A 15,767-nucleotide genomic window follows, 5' to 3' on the forward strand; every position below is an offset into this window, starting at 1 on the left:
GGAAGTAGCTGAGATCACCCAGCCTGTGTGTGTCGAATGAGAAAAGAAGAAAGAATAGGAGAAGTTCCCCAGGAACACAGACATTAAGTGGGGCTGTGGTGACAACACAAGAAGAGAGGCTTGCAAAGGAGACTGAGCAGCTGTCATGAGAGAGGTAGGATGGTGGACTCGGAGAAGAGGCAGAAGATGTTCTTAAAGGAAGGACACTGCTGCCAAGTAGTCAGCCAATTGGTGACAAAGAAAGACCCTGTTGTGAGAAAAAAAGTCAGTGAAGTAGTAGGAACGATGACAGATGACACTGGGTTGAAGACTGAGGAGAGAGAAGTGTAAGAGTGGAAGCAGACGGCAGACCACTCTTCCGAGACACTGAAGAGGCATAGTTAGAAATAAAGGGGAGTCGCCAGAAAGGAATTTGTGGCTAAGCAAGAGGTTTTCTTTAAGATTGAAATACATAAGCGTGATTTAAATGCTGCTGGGATGGAGTTCACAGACCTGGAAGACAGAAGACAAAGCGGATCATCAAGATAGTGGAATTTACTGAAATGAGAGAGGAAAATCCCATCCACAGGAAATGCAGACATGAGGGAAGGGCCAGAAGGACAGTGAAAACATCAGCAACTGGTCCCCCAACTTCTGAGTGAATGTGGAGATATAATCAGGTAAAGGACTGCATCATCTCCCTGGTTAATGATGGAGTCAGAGAAAAGAGTGTCTTATACAGAAGTTGTGATATACTTGGCCGGGCGCAGTGGCTCACGCCTGTAATCTAAGCACTTTGGGAGGCCAAGGCAGGCGGATCACCTGAGGTCAGGAGTTCATGACTGGCCTGGTCAACATGGCAAAATCCCACCTCTACTAAAAATAAAAGCCTGTAATCCCAGCTACTAGGGAGGCTGAGGCAGGAGAATCAGTTGAACCCAGGAGGAAGAGGTTGCAGTGAGCCAAGGTCGCACCACTGTACTCCAGCCTGGGCAACAGAGCTAGACTCAGTCTCAAAAAAAAAAAAAAAAGATGTATTTATTCTCACTGTATAAATTTCTGTGTAAGAAATACTCTCTCATATAGAAGTAAATTTATATATAAAATTATATAGAACCACTATAAAATACTCAGGTTTATAAAATTTATATATAAACTTGTTTACATATAAAATTCCATGTAAATGACTATAAAGTACTCTTATATGAAAAGTATATGAATTAAATTATATATCAACTTACTTTTATGTTACAGTATTTTTGTTATACAGAAGTTTATATAGTGACAATAAATATTTCTCAAGAACGATTTCACATAATAGAAGTATAAATTATCCATTTCCAATAGTGAAAAAGAAAAGCAGTTCCACACCAGTGACAGGGCTACGAATCTAAGAGGTACAAAGACTTCATTCTTAGAGACACTGAGGTCAGGGCATGGCCAACACATCTGAAGTTGATAGAATTGGCGCTGGGTTGGTTGGAGACGGTACGGTATTACTATTACAATGGCAGACGCTTGGCCTTGATAACTAGCCAATCAGGGGGAAAGATTCTGGTTTCCTCTGTTATTATCTGAACTAGTGTGTTCCCAAAGGGTTAAGATGGTTTATGGAAGGCACAAGATCAGCAAACCATAAAGGATTAGCACTAAGAAGGAAGGAAGTAGACCAAGTGTTAATGGCGATGCCATGTAAGAGCCAGGTCTGCAATGTATGTTCTACATGGTTTGGGGGGTAAAAAAAATGTCAGTCTCCAGAGCACAGGGCTTTAAGCCTCAAGTACTGTTAACAGTAGAGTTTACTAGTCTACAGCAGGAATTACAACCAGTAATTCTAAGGACAATTACTCAGGCAAGTTTTAGTAGAACAAGGAAGCTCTGCTTCGAGGTCAAATCGATTTCTGCATTTATAGAAGCATCTAGATGTTCTCTGTTCAAACAATGGGGTAAAATCCCCACACATTTTATTTCTGACAGAGTGTTCCCTATATTGCCTGGCCAGGAGTGATAACATTGCTTGGCTATTATTAATAAAACATTGCTGTGGCTGGGCGCAGTGGCTCACACCTGTAATCCTGGCACTTTGGGAGTCTGAGGCAGGAGGATCACTTAACTCCAGGAGTTTGACAGCAGCCTGGGCAACATAGCAAGATCCCATCTCTAAAAAATTTTAAAATTAGCTGGGTGTGGTGGCAGACACCTGCAGTCCCAGCTCCTCAGGAAGCTGAGGTGGGAGGATCACTTGAGCCCAAGCAGGTTGAGGCTGCAGCGTGCTGTGACTGTGCCACGGCACTCCAGCCTGTGCAACACACTGAGAGAGACTCTGTCTCAAAAAAATACATAAAATAAAAATTAAAAGCCCATTTCTTTCTTTTGGTACATTACAGCCATGCACTTCAAAGGCTAGCACAATTATTTTTCTGCAGTTCTATATTTAGATTCTAGTTAAAAGTAACCTAGGACCTTCATGTTAGAGGTGTCTTTGGCAAAACTGTTATGTGAGTGAAACGTTTCATCAATTGAGGATAAAGATGCCTCATTGCTAATGAAGATGTGGTTTAAGGATTTTATGCACCCAGTTCATTTATTAACAACTTGTTTAAGCTTTATTAGCTGGGTCTCTACTTTATAACTGTGTTCTTTAATTTACAAGACAATAAAAATTAAAATGGTAAATGGGAAACCTATCTTGCCTTTCAATAAATAATTTATTTTAATAACTTCGTGGGCATGGTGGCCAAAACATTTTAGCTGTGAAAATAATTTCAATTCATATTTTTTTGGAATCAATATTAAAAGGTGATATATTCTCAAATGAAAAGTGGACAAATGATCAGTTATAGGACATGATTAAGAAACTAACCACGAGCCAGGTGCAGTGGCTCATGCCTGTAATCCCAGCACTCTGGGAGGCCGCGGTGAGCAGACTGCTTGAGCCCAGGAGTTCAAGACCAGGCTGGGCAACATGGCAAAAACCCGGCTCTACTAAAAATGCAAAAAAAAAAAAAAAAAAAAATTTAGCTAGGTTTTGGTGGCTTATGCCTGCAGTCCCAGCTACTCGGGAGGCTGACTCGGGAGGCTGAGGCACAAGAATCATTTGAACCCAGGAGGCAGAGGTTGCAATGAGCCGAGAATACACCACTGCACTCCAGCCTGGGCAACAGAGAGAGAGAGACTCAGTCTCAAAAAACAAAAAAACAAACAAACAAACAAACAAACCGCTGCCCTGTGCTTGGAGAGATCTGTTTACCTTTACCACTAAAGACTGTTGGAAGTAAATTTTAGAAGGTTTATAATACCTAAAAGTAATCACTTCTGTCTTATGAAAGGTTCTGCTGAGATTTTTCTATTGTGGCCACTAGTGGCAATATTCCAGAAGTCATATTTAAAGAATATCTTTAGTGGATTCAGCAGTTTTTCAAATATGTACTTTTATCTCTCCAACACTCATGATTGCAATTTTTCAAATTAACCTCATGATATAAACAACTGTACTCTATGATGCCTCATAGTACAGAAACTGGAGGCAGAAAGAGAAGTTGAATGTCTAAAAATCTGTAATTCTAAAACTCAACATAGACCATTCAGCATTAGTGGTTCTAACAATCCCACTGCAAAATGAGTTGATAATGTGTAACACTTTAGTGAACTAAAGCATAAAGAACCATGGTCTCCTAATGCAGCAAATTAAAACACATGATAGCTACAATTAATGAAGTACATAGTCCTGGCTGGGCACTATGGTACGTCCTTTACATAGATTATCTCTTAAATTATTAACCCCGTTTTAGAGATGAGAACATTCGGGCTCAGGAAGGTTATGTAAGTTATATAAAAATCACAAAATAAGAGACAGAGCTAAGATTTGAATCCAAGTGTGACCAGGTTCATATTAAGCTTCCATTTTTGAATTTATATTAGAGGTCAATAACTCACCTTTGTCCTTTTAAAATAATTTTTGGCTCTGTGACCTACACAGGCAAGCTGTTATTTACAAACAACTCACACATCTAGATGGTCACTGTCTCACCGCCCACTTTTACCATCAGGACTCCTAGTGAGCTGTCAAGGGGAATGCTATAATTTTGGAGGTTCTAAATCTGAGGGCTTAAGAGAGAAAGAAATTGTAAAAAGCAGGCATTACTCAGGGGCATAGATTGTCAGGCAGATCTGTCATGCTTATAGGTAACCTCCCAGGGCCAAAAATATATGTGCCCAAACTGCCTAAATATTTCCTGTCACTTCATAATACTGCCTGAAATCCTGCCAAATTAGAGCTTCATTTGCGTTGCTTGTCAATTTTTAACGCATAAGCAAATCACCTGGAGATCTTGTTAAAATGCAAATTCTGATTAGGTTAGGTCTGGGTCTGCATGTCTGATATGCTTCCAGAGGGCACTGATGCTGCTGGTCCATGGACCACACTTAGAGAAGCAGAAAAGATGTCTGATATTTACTCTCTGGCTGCCTAGGAGTGCTTCTCATTTAGGTGAGATCTCTTTGTGCATCATAATGGGAGGGAGGAGCTGAAAAGCAGCAAATTAAGAGTGAGTTAAGTGTCTACCTCACTTCCCTACTATCTGTAACAAGTAGGTTTGGGCACTGTGGTCAACCAGAAAATTCTTTCCAGGACCACAACCCTTGAGATTATGCTGCAAAGATGCAAGGACAACTTAGAAATAATTTCCAGCACTGGTAGCACTGGATGTCTGTCAGTGGTGCTGGTGGCAGGGTCCTATTCAGACTGTGGTTTACCTGCCTGGCCCATTTGGTTATGGGCCATTTTCTGAGTACCATGGAGCATCGCCCAGCTGACAAGGGCTTGTACTCCACCCTTGGTGCGCAGAAGGGAAGCTTGGCTGCTACTAAGTTTGGTGCAAAGTAATTGTGGTTTTGCCATTAATATTTGATACAGTGAGTCCCTACTTTCCTCAGGCGAAACTAGAACTTAAGGGGACACGCTCAAGTTCTCATTATACAGTACTAAGTTTCAAAAATCAGCAATTTTATCAAACACATGCTCTACAGCAGTGGTCGGCAAACTTTTTCTGTAAGGGGCCAGAGAGTAAATGTTTGAGAGTTTCTGGGCCACATACGGTTTCTGTTCCAGCTATAAACTCTGCCACTGTAGGGCAAAAGCAACCCTCCACAATACATACATGAATAGGTGTGTTCCAATAAAACTTTATTTGTGGACCCTGAAATTTGAATTTCATAAACTTTTCATGTGTCATGAAATATTCTTTTGATTTTTTCCCAACCTTTTAAAGATGTAACAACCATTTTTAGCCTGTAGTCCATATAGAAAAAGGCAGTGGGCTGCGTTTGCTGACCCTTGCTCTGAAGCAATGATATCTCAATCCAATTTATACCCACAAATTTTTCTCCTTGAAACCATGCATTTAATTCTCATCTCTTCTTACCATGACAATAAGAAGTTATTCTATATAACAAAGAGATTGTACCCACCCAAGCCAGCATTTAGATCATGTCATTTGCTTCCTCAAAATTTTGGTCTTTATAAAAATCAATTAAAGCACCTTAAAAGGTAAGCAGTGATGAAATATTTGAAATAATTGGCTAATTAAACATCACCTAAATAGAAACTGTGATAAGAACCACAGATGCGAAAAGGAATCATGTAGTAACTAATGTGGAGGATATCTTGGTTTAGAGATTTGATGAACACGAGTTTTGATTTCAAAAAATTTGTGCAATACTCACGGCTTTGGTGGGGAGCTTGCTATGCAAGTTGGTAGAAAAATTTATCCTAAAGTCACAGTTCTCTACCACTCTGGATTTTCTCGAGCTAACTACCATTCCAAACTATTTTAGGCAGAGTTACTAGTTTCAAGTCTCAGGCAAATTGCCCTGGTATTAGCACTGTTCTTTCTGTGGTCACAAGTCAAACTACTGTGGTGAATAAAATTAGATGATTTCTTTAGTCTTTCCTTTTTCAGCCCCTGTAGTCAATTTCCAGTGCTCCATTCAAAGAAAAACCAAAAATGTCCAGAATATAACCTTATTTTAAAACTTGTTAACCACTGATTTCACTTGTTAACCAAATTTTTTTTTTTTTTTTTTTTTTTGAGACTGAGTCTCACTCTGTCACCAGGCTGGAGTGCAGTGGCATGATCTTGGTTCACTGCAACCTCCGCCTCCTGGGTACTGGTTCAAGCAATTCTCCTGCCTCAGTCTCCCGAGTAGCTGGGATTACAGGTGTGCACCCCCACACCCAGCTAATTTTTTTGTACTTTCAGTAGAGATGGGGTTTCACCATGTTGGCCAGGCTAGTCTTAAACTCCTGACCTCGTGATCCGCCCGCCTCGGCCTCCCAAAGTGCTGGGATTACAGGCATGAACCACTGCGCCCAGCCTGTTAACCAAATTTCTAATCACACACACTTGAGGCCCAGTAAATGCCTGCTGAAAAGAGGGTGCTGGTGGTGAGGCAACTGAGGGGCTAACATACTGATAGCTGCTGAAATCTTCTACAGCTCTTTCTTGTTAGAACACTCCATCACGGCTCCCAGGCCCACACCACATGAAGGTACTTCTAGCTCTCTTGCTTGCTCTTTACCCAAATGTAGTTAGCAAGCCCTGGGAACTAAACAGCATTGACACACTTGAAGAAGACAATTAGGCAAATCCCAGCTGCTGTGCTCCTGCAGCTAAAGATGAAGACTCGTCCATTGGGCGGTTGATTAATTGTACCTAGAAAATTAATTTCAATGGTCCCATGACAACATACGGGCAGTGAAGCTCTAGTGTCCCCCTGGGTGGAATCTTCCAGGATGTATAGTCTCCCATACCAGCTCATCCTCCCATTTTTCCAGATTCTGGTTCTTCTCTCTTACCTAGTGTGTAGTGGGCCAAATGGTGGTCCCCCAAAAAGATATGTCCATGTGTTAACCCTGGAAACTGTGGATGTAACCTTATTTGGAAAAATGGGGCCAGGTGCAGTGGTGTGCACGTGTAGTCCCAGAACTTTGAGAGGCCAAGGTGGGAGAATCGCTGGAGCCCAGGAGTTCAAGAACAGCCCAGGCAACATATTGAGACCCCCGTCTCTATAAGCAATAAAAAATTAGCTAGGTGTGGTGGCATGCACCTGAAGTTCCAGCTACTTGAGAGGCTGAGGCAGAAGGACTGCTCAAGCCCAAGGAGTTCAAGGCTGCAGTGAGCTATGATCATGTTACCCCACTCCAGCCTGGGTGACAGAGTCAGACTCCCTGTCTCAGGAGAAAAGCAAAAAAGGTCTTTGCAAATGTAACAAAGAATCTTGAGATAAGATCATCCTGATTTAGGATGGACCCTAAATCCAATGACATTTGTCCTTACAAAAGAAAGGTAGAGGGGACTGCGAGACAGACACAGAGGGGAGGGCCTTGTGAAGCAGGAAGCATAGATGCAGTTACAAGTCAAGGAATGCCAAGGACTGTCTACAACCAGAAGCCAGGAGAGATGCATGGGATGATTTCTCCCTCACAGCCTCCAGAACTTCTGGCCCCCAGGACCGTGAAGAATCAATTTCTGTTGTTTTAAGCCACCAAGTTTGTGTGTCATTTGTTATGGCAATGGCAGTATTAGGACTCTAATACACAGTATAAAAAAATAAAAATAGGGCCAGGCGTGGTGGCTCAGACCTATAACCCCAGCACTTTGGGAGGCTAAGGCGGGGAGATCACTTGAGGTCAGGAGTTTGAGACCAACCAGGCCAACATGGTGAAACCCCATCTCTATTAAAAATAAAAATTAGTTGGGCATGGTGGTGTGCACCTGTAATCCCAGTTACTCAGGAGGCTGAGGCAGAAGAATCGCTTGAACCCAGGAAGTGGAGGTTGTAGTGAATGCCACTGCACTCCAGCCTGGGTGACAGAGCTAGACTCCTTCATCCTAGGAAACAGCCAAGTCTTACGTAGCAAAAAGAAGTTGTTAAAGGTCTGTAGTTCTGCATTAAGCAACACAGGCATGTACCTATGAGGTATATGATTATAAAAGTGCTCGGACAGGCCCATTTCAAACTTGGCCTCTTTCCACCAACTGTGTACTGTTTCTCATTCCATAACTAGAGATTATGTCTTTATATCCTGTCAAAAAAGTGAATTTTTGTGGGCTGAGACATTATCCCTGTGTTAAATGCACCAGTCTTAGTGTAAACAAGCCTAGTTCCTTTTTCATTTTGGCTGTCTAGTATGCATTTGTATATGCTAGGCAGTGTACTAGGCACCTTAAATACATTACCTTGTTTAACCTTTACAGGATTCTGGGAGGTAGGCATTATCCCCATTTTATAGATGAGAACACTGAAAAGACAATGTTCATAAGTGCATCACTTGTCTGAGATGACATATTTACTAAGTAGCAGAACCAGGCCTCGAGCTACTCAGTCTGATTTCCAAAGCCCCTGCTCTTAATCACATCAACTTCTTTCCTGTATCACCTTTCCCAGAGTGCGCTCTCATGGATAAAGAGCAGAAGTATAAGTTACTAGGCAGCAGAAAACTGTAGAGGTGGGAAGATTAGATAAAAAATGTAAATAAGAAGGCTTTAAGACACCAAAATCAAATGTAAATACTTTATAACCTGAATCAGTGCTTGTGTTCATGAGGCTAGAGGTCGTGCATTTTATCTCTAGGTCTGGTGATGCCAATCCTGATCTACAGCCAGCAGCAACAGTTCCCTACCCTGCCTAGAAGTTTGTAAATGCATGGGCTTTGGTAGGAGGAAGACGAGAGAAAGCAGAACAGATTATTACAAACCCAGTGCATTCCCCCTTGATGGGTCAACAGCGATTTCTTTGTAAGTGAAGGACAGCACACTGGTTTTGATGACTCACGAGAGAGTAGGAGGGAAAAAGAAGTATGAGGCATTGCCTGGAAGCCTCGCTCTGCTAAAACAAGTACACTAATGGCTCATGCCTGTTACTCCCAGCACTTTGGAAGGCCAAGATGGGTGGATCACTTGAGGCCAGGAGTTTAAGCCCAGCCTGGTCAACATAGCGAGACCTTTTCTCTATTAAAAATAAAGAAGAAAGAAAGTAATAATGATTCAAGTTCTCATTCTCTACAAAATTCACTTATGACTTTCCAAGTGCTAGTGAAAACTTTTAGGTATTGCAAAACTGCCTTAATGCATAACGGGATTCTCATTTTACTTAGTCTAAGATGACTTTTTCACTTCGAACTTCTGCATCTTTATGATCGCTTAGCTTTCTGACAAGCAATTTCAGTAAGTGTTTATCAATTTGCATCCACACGCTGACACATAGGGGTCTACTTACATATCCTTCATGTAATTGAGCTTTTGTAAATCATCTTTCTACATGGTACACTTCTGATTTTGTGTGCAGCTTTCTTGTTTAAGCACTGTATTAAATGCTCTGCTTCCTACACCCTTAGGAACAATGAGAATAAAAGCGCAATGTTGGTTACTTCTTCATATCAAAGGAAGTTCATCTCCTGGTTATTAAAAGCTATTATTAAATGGCCATCTTTTTGTGCCCCTGTGTTAAGCACTCTACCAAGATACCATTAAATAGATAAGGGCCACACTCCATAGAGATGATGGTTCTATATTCTGTATTTTCTGGGGGAGTTCTAATTTCATGCAATTCCTTCTTCTTAAATAAAGGCAATTCTCTAAATATATTACCTAATGTGCTTTCATTTTCATATTCTTGTAAGATTTTTCACATAAATCAATTCTCAAAAAATAGTATCATAGGCCTTTTAAAAATAGTCATGTTCAAAAGTCAGGCTCATGAATAAATGTGTGCATTCATTATATATATTTTCATAAATTCAAATTTAAAAGAATAAGAGTAGCTAGAAGGTGGAAGAAAAATCTTATTCTGATTAGGAATGCACAATCACAAGAAAATTTGTGATATATATAGTCATTTTATTCTGTATTGTTTTATTTTGATTTTGGTAAGACAAGAAACAATGTAGAAAGTTCGACAACTTAAAAAAGTAATATGAGTGTGAGAAAGCCCTCTTCCAGGATTAGCAAAAAAATGGCCTTTTTTTTTCTTTTTTCGAGATGGAGTCTCGCTCTGTCGCCCAGGCTGGAGTGCAGTGGTGCAATCTTGGCTCACTGCAACCTCCGCCTCCCGGATTCAGGTGATTCTCTTGCCTCAGCCTCCCAAGTAGCTGGGACTACAGGCATATGCCACCATGCCCGGCTAATTTTTTTATTTTTAGTAAAGACGGGGTTTCACCATGTTGGCCAGGCTGGTCTTGAACTCCTGACCTTGTGATCCGCCCACCTTAGCCTCCCAAAGTGCTGGGATTACAGGCATGAGCCACCGTACCCAGCCTAAATGGCCAAGTTTTATTATGGACAATTAAGCTGTAGAATAAAAATCTACTTTTAATAGCTGGCATAGTGCCTAGTGGTTTTGAAGCCACAAGCAGGTTTACAAAAAACATTTAAATCCATCTGAATCTACAGAAAACTAAGATTACCTAAGCAGAAAATGAAAATAGTTCAGGATTAAGGAAGATTAACAAATGAAGAGTATATGTATTTTAGAAGTATTACTTTATATTTTTATAGTATCATAATAATATTTACGTTCCTACACTTTTAATGAGTTTCGTATATATATTAAAATAATTTAATGGATTAGTATGTTTATATTTGCTTTTAGTAAATTTAGTGTATGATAAACTCAGTTGTCTACATTGTGAGACTACATCTGAGGCAATTTCTGTGTTGATATATACCTGAATAGCAGATATTACTTGGGAGGAAATAAAATAGCTTCAGGCCTAATTTTGCAAGTTCATGATGGGAGAGTAAGCATGACTTCAAAGAACTGACTTTGAGTTAAAACTTGAAGAATGAATGTGATGACAGCAAGTATAAAACAATGCCAGGCAGAGGTGGAACTGTTCATGGGTATTAGGGTAAGTGTGTTGATAAATGCTCAAAGTAGGAAATACCTTTCTTCCCCCACACATGTCAGAAAATAACTGCAATAGAATGCAAGGACATCTCAGAGATAAAGTGTTCAACTTAGCTCTCAGAGACCGTTCAGTTACATTTTGTAATGACATTGGAATTGATTGCATTTTGAAGGCAATTCTAAATGCAAAGTCTTCATTTTGTTGATAGAAGCTGGATTATTTATTACGAAATTTCAAAAATTAAGTAAAATATCTAATTAGGATTATACCAGCAAAGGCAAATTTAGAATTCAAGACTTCATGATCCATGGTAAGATTATTTTAATGCAACTCTGCTAATTAACTGAAATTTCCTTTAACTCTCACATCTGCCTTTTACTTCTTAAGACATTTTTCTAGTATTTCACCAGAGCAAGATATCAGAAGGGTAAATCTCTTACCAATGAACTTTGCTAATTCTTAGTGACTCCGTTGACCCTGGTGTAAGGATCAGGAACAAAGTGAATGAAATACATTTTAATACATTTCTGCTTTCTCTAATTCCAAAGACCACTCTAAAGAATAAGTTATTTGTGGGTATTATCTGAAACTTGGGATTAAAAGAGACCGTGATTACCCTTCAGGGATTTTGGCAAAACTTAAGCCATTTCATCTGAAGAGCAAAGCAAGCCTCCTACACTCTTGGCTTATTCTCACAATTATCTAGATATCTAGCAACAAAACTCTTGAGTAGTTTGTTAACTACAGATGCCAAGGGCTGACAGTTTCACTTTCAGTTTTCAGAATATCTTTTGTTTCAGTGGTGTAAGCACACCATCAGAATCTCTACAAAATAATTAAGTTATAATTGTAACTTCCATTAGATGTAGTACTTAAAGGAATCTAGAAGACACAACTCATTAATTATAGGAATTTGACTGCAAATTCTTCTGGGGGGTCTGAATTTCAAAGGAGGCATCTTTGTAAGTCAGACTCAACTCATTACTCTGTGATGCAGGCTCCTCCAAATGGCAGCAGAAACGTATTACTCTCTAGAAACACTACAGTAGTGCTACAATTTCAGGGTTCTGTAGAGATAAGGACAAATGAACAGAAATACATTCTTAGAAGGACAGTATCATTTAAAATAAAAATACTGTCATAATTGTACACCAGGATAGCTTCTCCATAATAAATTCTTTATGATTTTCTGATTTTTAGAAATCAGAATTGAACTTTTTAATGTGAAAAAAATGAGAGAATTGTTTCAAAATAGGACCACATTTCTGTGTATAATTTTAAAAGTTTAAAAATATTTGATTAGTAGACTGATAAACTGAAACATTTTTGATAAGCTTTTCATTACATACAAACCATATAATTTGTAAAAAATTGGAAATTATTCAAAACTTCACATAACTATAGTGACCAAATAAATACTGGAGGGGAAAGAAAAGGAGTCAAATGAATCTAGCATTTTCTTTTTTTTTTTTTTGGAGAAAGGGTCTCACTGTGCCACCCAGGTGGGAGTGCAATGGCACGATCATGGCTCACTGCAGCCTCAACTTTATGGGCTTAGGTGATCCTCCCACCTCGGCCTCCCAAGTAGCAGGGACTACAGGCATGCACCAACACGTCCAGCTAATTTTTTTGGTATTTTTTGCAGAGACGAGGTTTCACCACGTTGCCGTGGCTGATCTGGAACTCCTGGTCTCAAGTGATCTACCCAACTCAGCCTCCCAAAGTGCTGGGATTACAGGCGTGAGCCACCACACCCGGCCTAATCTAGCATTTTCTAAAAGGAAGGACCCAGCAGTGAACGGCAATATCAGTAATCATGTTCAAGACTATCAGACATGCAAGCTGGGGATGAATGGGTGGAAGGGGAAAATGATGAATAAATGATGAACACAAGTATGGACCCAGTGGATTTGAGATGCCCAAGATGCCAGTGAGATATTCAAAGTTTAACTCAAAAGCCACTTCCCATATGAAATCCTGACAAACACTCCTACGTCCAACTGGAATTAATTTCTCTTCTGGGCTCCCACAGCACTCTGTATTTTTCTAATAGCATAACACTATTTTGTTTGTAGATATTTCTCTGATAGCATTACTATCTTTCCCCTTTATCACAGCTGTTTGAAGTTCTTTTGCCTCTTGCATCCACTGTTGCCCAATCCCACTGCTGGAAGGCTCATCTTATTAAGTTCTGTATTCCTAGTGCTAACACACTGTCTACCATAGATGATGTTCAATAAATGGTTGCTAAATGAATTCTCTTGTGATAATAGCACTATGGCAACATAATCGACGGTGAAAATTTCTTCTCAATGTTTACTTTTAGCAGAATGCATTCATTTATCAACTTTCATTGAGAATATGCTAATTTCCATGACCCTGCTAGGAAATAGGAAAATAAAGATGAATGTAATAAGGTGCTCATTCTACTGAAAGTCTTGACTAGTGGAGAATTATGGATCAAACTTTTCATGAAATGCCTTCAGTGGTAAGAATTCTCATATTTGGAATAAAAAATGTTATGGGTTGTGCCAAGATACCTACATACTTCATAATTTTGTAGAGGGCTGTCCTTAATGCAGAAATGTATACTACTGTAGTCATATGTGGAAATTCTTTTTATGATGCTAACTGCATGCTAACCAGACTTTTTTATTTAATACTTGCATTAAATAAACCATGCTAGGAATCCAGGAATCTAGCTTGGTTTATTTTCCATACAATGTACTCTTTGTAATATGCATATACTACATAAAAATTCTATTAATGGCCTCGTACTAAAGATGTGTCTGTTGGGGACTCAGTTAGTCTGTATAATTTTATCTTAATTGATATATTAAAATCTACCAAAAATATAAACTCCGAGTAAAAGTATCTGCATGGTGTGCATATGTTTATTATTTTAAGTGTCAGCGTATACATTTTCATGCCATAAAGTTATAAAATGAAAAAATAGTAGCCTTTTATATTAAGTTCATGCTTATTTAGTTAGTAAAAACAAGAAAGCAATTAACATACAAACCATGATGGTGGTTAAACTTGCTTCAGTTTGTGTTTTTTAAAATTTGAAAGTGAGAAATACAGCTCGAAGTCAGCTCATATTTTCAGTAAGTACTGATGAGGATGTACTGGCCCTATTGACTACGCTGACCCCATTAAAATATTTGTGAGTCTAAAGGTTCATATGACGCTGTTCCTTCACTCTAGCAACAGGCCATACGTGTCTTACATAGGGACTCTGTTCAATTCATTAATACCTCCTGAAGTGCTCAACATCGTGGTTCATTTATAGTAGATACTCAATGTATACTCCATTAACTGAAGTCTGTTACTGACAGAAATTTTCACTTAAGGGAGTCTCCGTGGCTGAAGGCAATTTTGAAATCCTGTAAAAGAACCCACTCCTCTCCCCAAGTAATGAAGTTTGTCAGTTTCAAGCCTGTAATAAGGTACTGACTTAAAATTAATTTTCTAATAATACAGTACTGCTATATATCTAATGTGCGGTTAGTCAATGATAGGAAAAAAACATAAGACAGAGTCACATTTAAAAATGTGTGCTTAGGTGCATGGTGACACCTGCCTGTAGTCCAGCTATTCCAGGGGCTGAGGCAGGAAGATCCCTTGAGCTCACGAGTTTGAGGCTGCAGTGAGCCACTGCACTCAGCCTGGGCAACAAAGTGAGACCCTGTCTCTAAAAAAAATTCGTTTTAAGTGTGCTCAGGACATAACAGGAGCCGCTGGTAACATGCCATTTCCACTGTGAATATGGTAAGGACGGAATCCCTGTCTCTAGGCCCTCTTCCACTAGTCAATCTCATCATCACCATCAAGGACAACATTGGTATTCTCTCCTCTGAGACAAAGTCTTTGACATTTTCTATACTATACTATGTCTTCCTCTCCCCAAATGCATATACAAATAAAATTTGAACGCTTCTTTCTCCATTTAGTGTAATTTTTTTTATAACATAGACCCAATTTTCAAACCCCACAATGGTGGATTTTATTTGATGTATTGTAAAAAGCACTGGATTGAAGTCAAATGGCTTGGGAGACCTAAATTCTACTCCTGTCTGTACCATGAAAGAGACAAATCCCAAGGCTTTGCAGGGCTTCAGCTTCCTTGTTTGTAGAATAAAGAATTATAAAATCATCTCTTTGGTCCTACTGGGCAATAAAAAGCTATGATTCTAAGCCTGTTCCCTTTTCTTACCTAAGAATACAAATCTGATACAAAGAGGCCGCAGAATGTGTCAAACACTCCCTGTTGCCTGGAATTCTCTCTTCCTTTGGGTTCAGGGATAAAGGTATGTTATTTCTTAAGTCTCCCTTTGCTTTCTTCTGCTTGCCTCGTAAATATTTTTCCATCTTGGCAGTCCTACATGTCTTTTCACTCTACATGTTTTCCCTAGGTGATGTGACCCAGCCCGTGGCTTCCACTGCCATCCACACACGTCACTGCCTCTCTCCACATCAGCATCGCAACTATCTCCTGGAAGCTTTCCAAGTGCTGAACTACAGTAACCTCAACTGAACTGCTGTTCATTCACCCCACAGGCTTGCCCCTCCTCTGCATCTTTGTGAGAACCTGAGAGTCATCCTAAACTCCTCCTTCCACCTCACTCCCCACATCAAATCGATTACCAACTTGTGCTGATTTTATCTTCAAATACTCTCCAGAATTGTCGCTGTCATGGACTGAATATTTGTGTTCCCCCAAATTCACATGTCCTAATCCCTGATGTGACTGTATTTAGAGACGTGACCTCTAAGGAGTAATTAAGGTTCAGTGAGGTCAAAGGTGGAGCCCTGATCTGATAGGATCAGTGTCCTTATAAGAAGAGACTAGAGCTGGGCACAGGGGCTCACACCTGTA

The 15,767-nt window shown here is 39.7% G+C and overlaps 1 protein-coding gene across 3 annotated transcripts in view; it reads right to left on the minus strand.

Annotated features, from left to right (window-relative positions):
* The window catches only part of HMGB1 (high mobility group box 1), a 157,831-nt gene that overhangs the window by 101,061 nt on the left and 41,003 nt on the right, over nucleotides 1-15,767 (minus strand). The gene's annotated exons all lie outside the window — the stretch shown is intronic.

This window comes from Pan paniscus, chromosome 14 (genome assembly GCF_029289425.2).
Source record: "Pan paniscus chromosome 14, NHGRI_mPanPan1-v2.0_pri, whole genome shotgun sequence".
In the NCBI taxonomy this organism is placed as follows: Eukaryota; Metazoa; Chordata; class Mammalia; order Primates; family Hominidae; genus Pan; species Pan paniscus.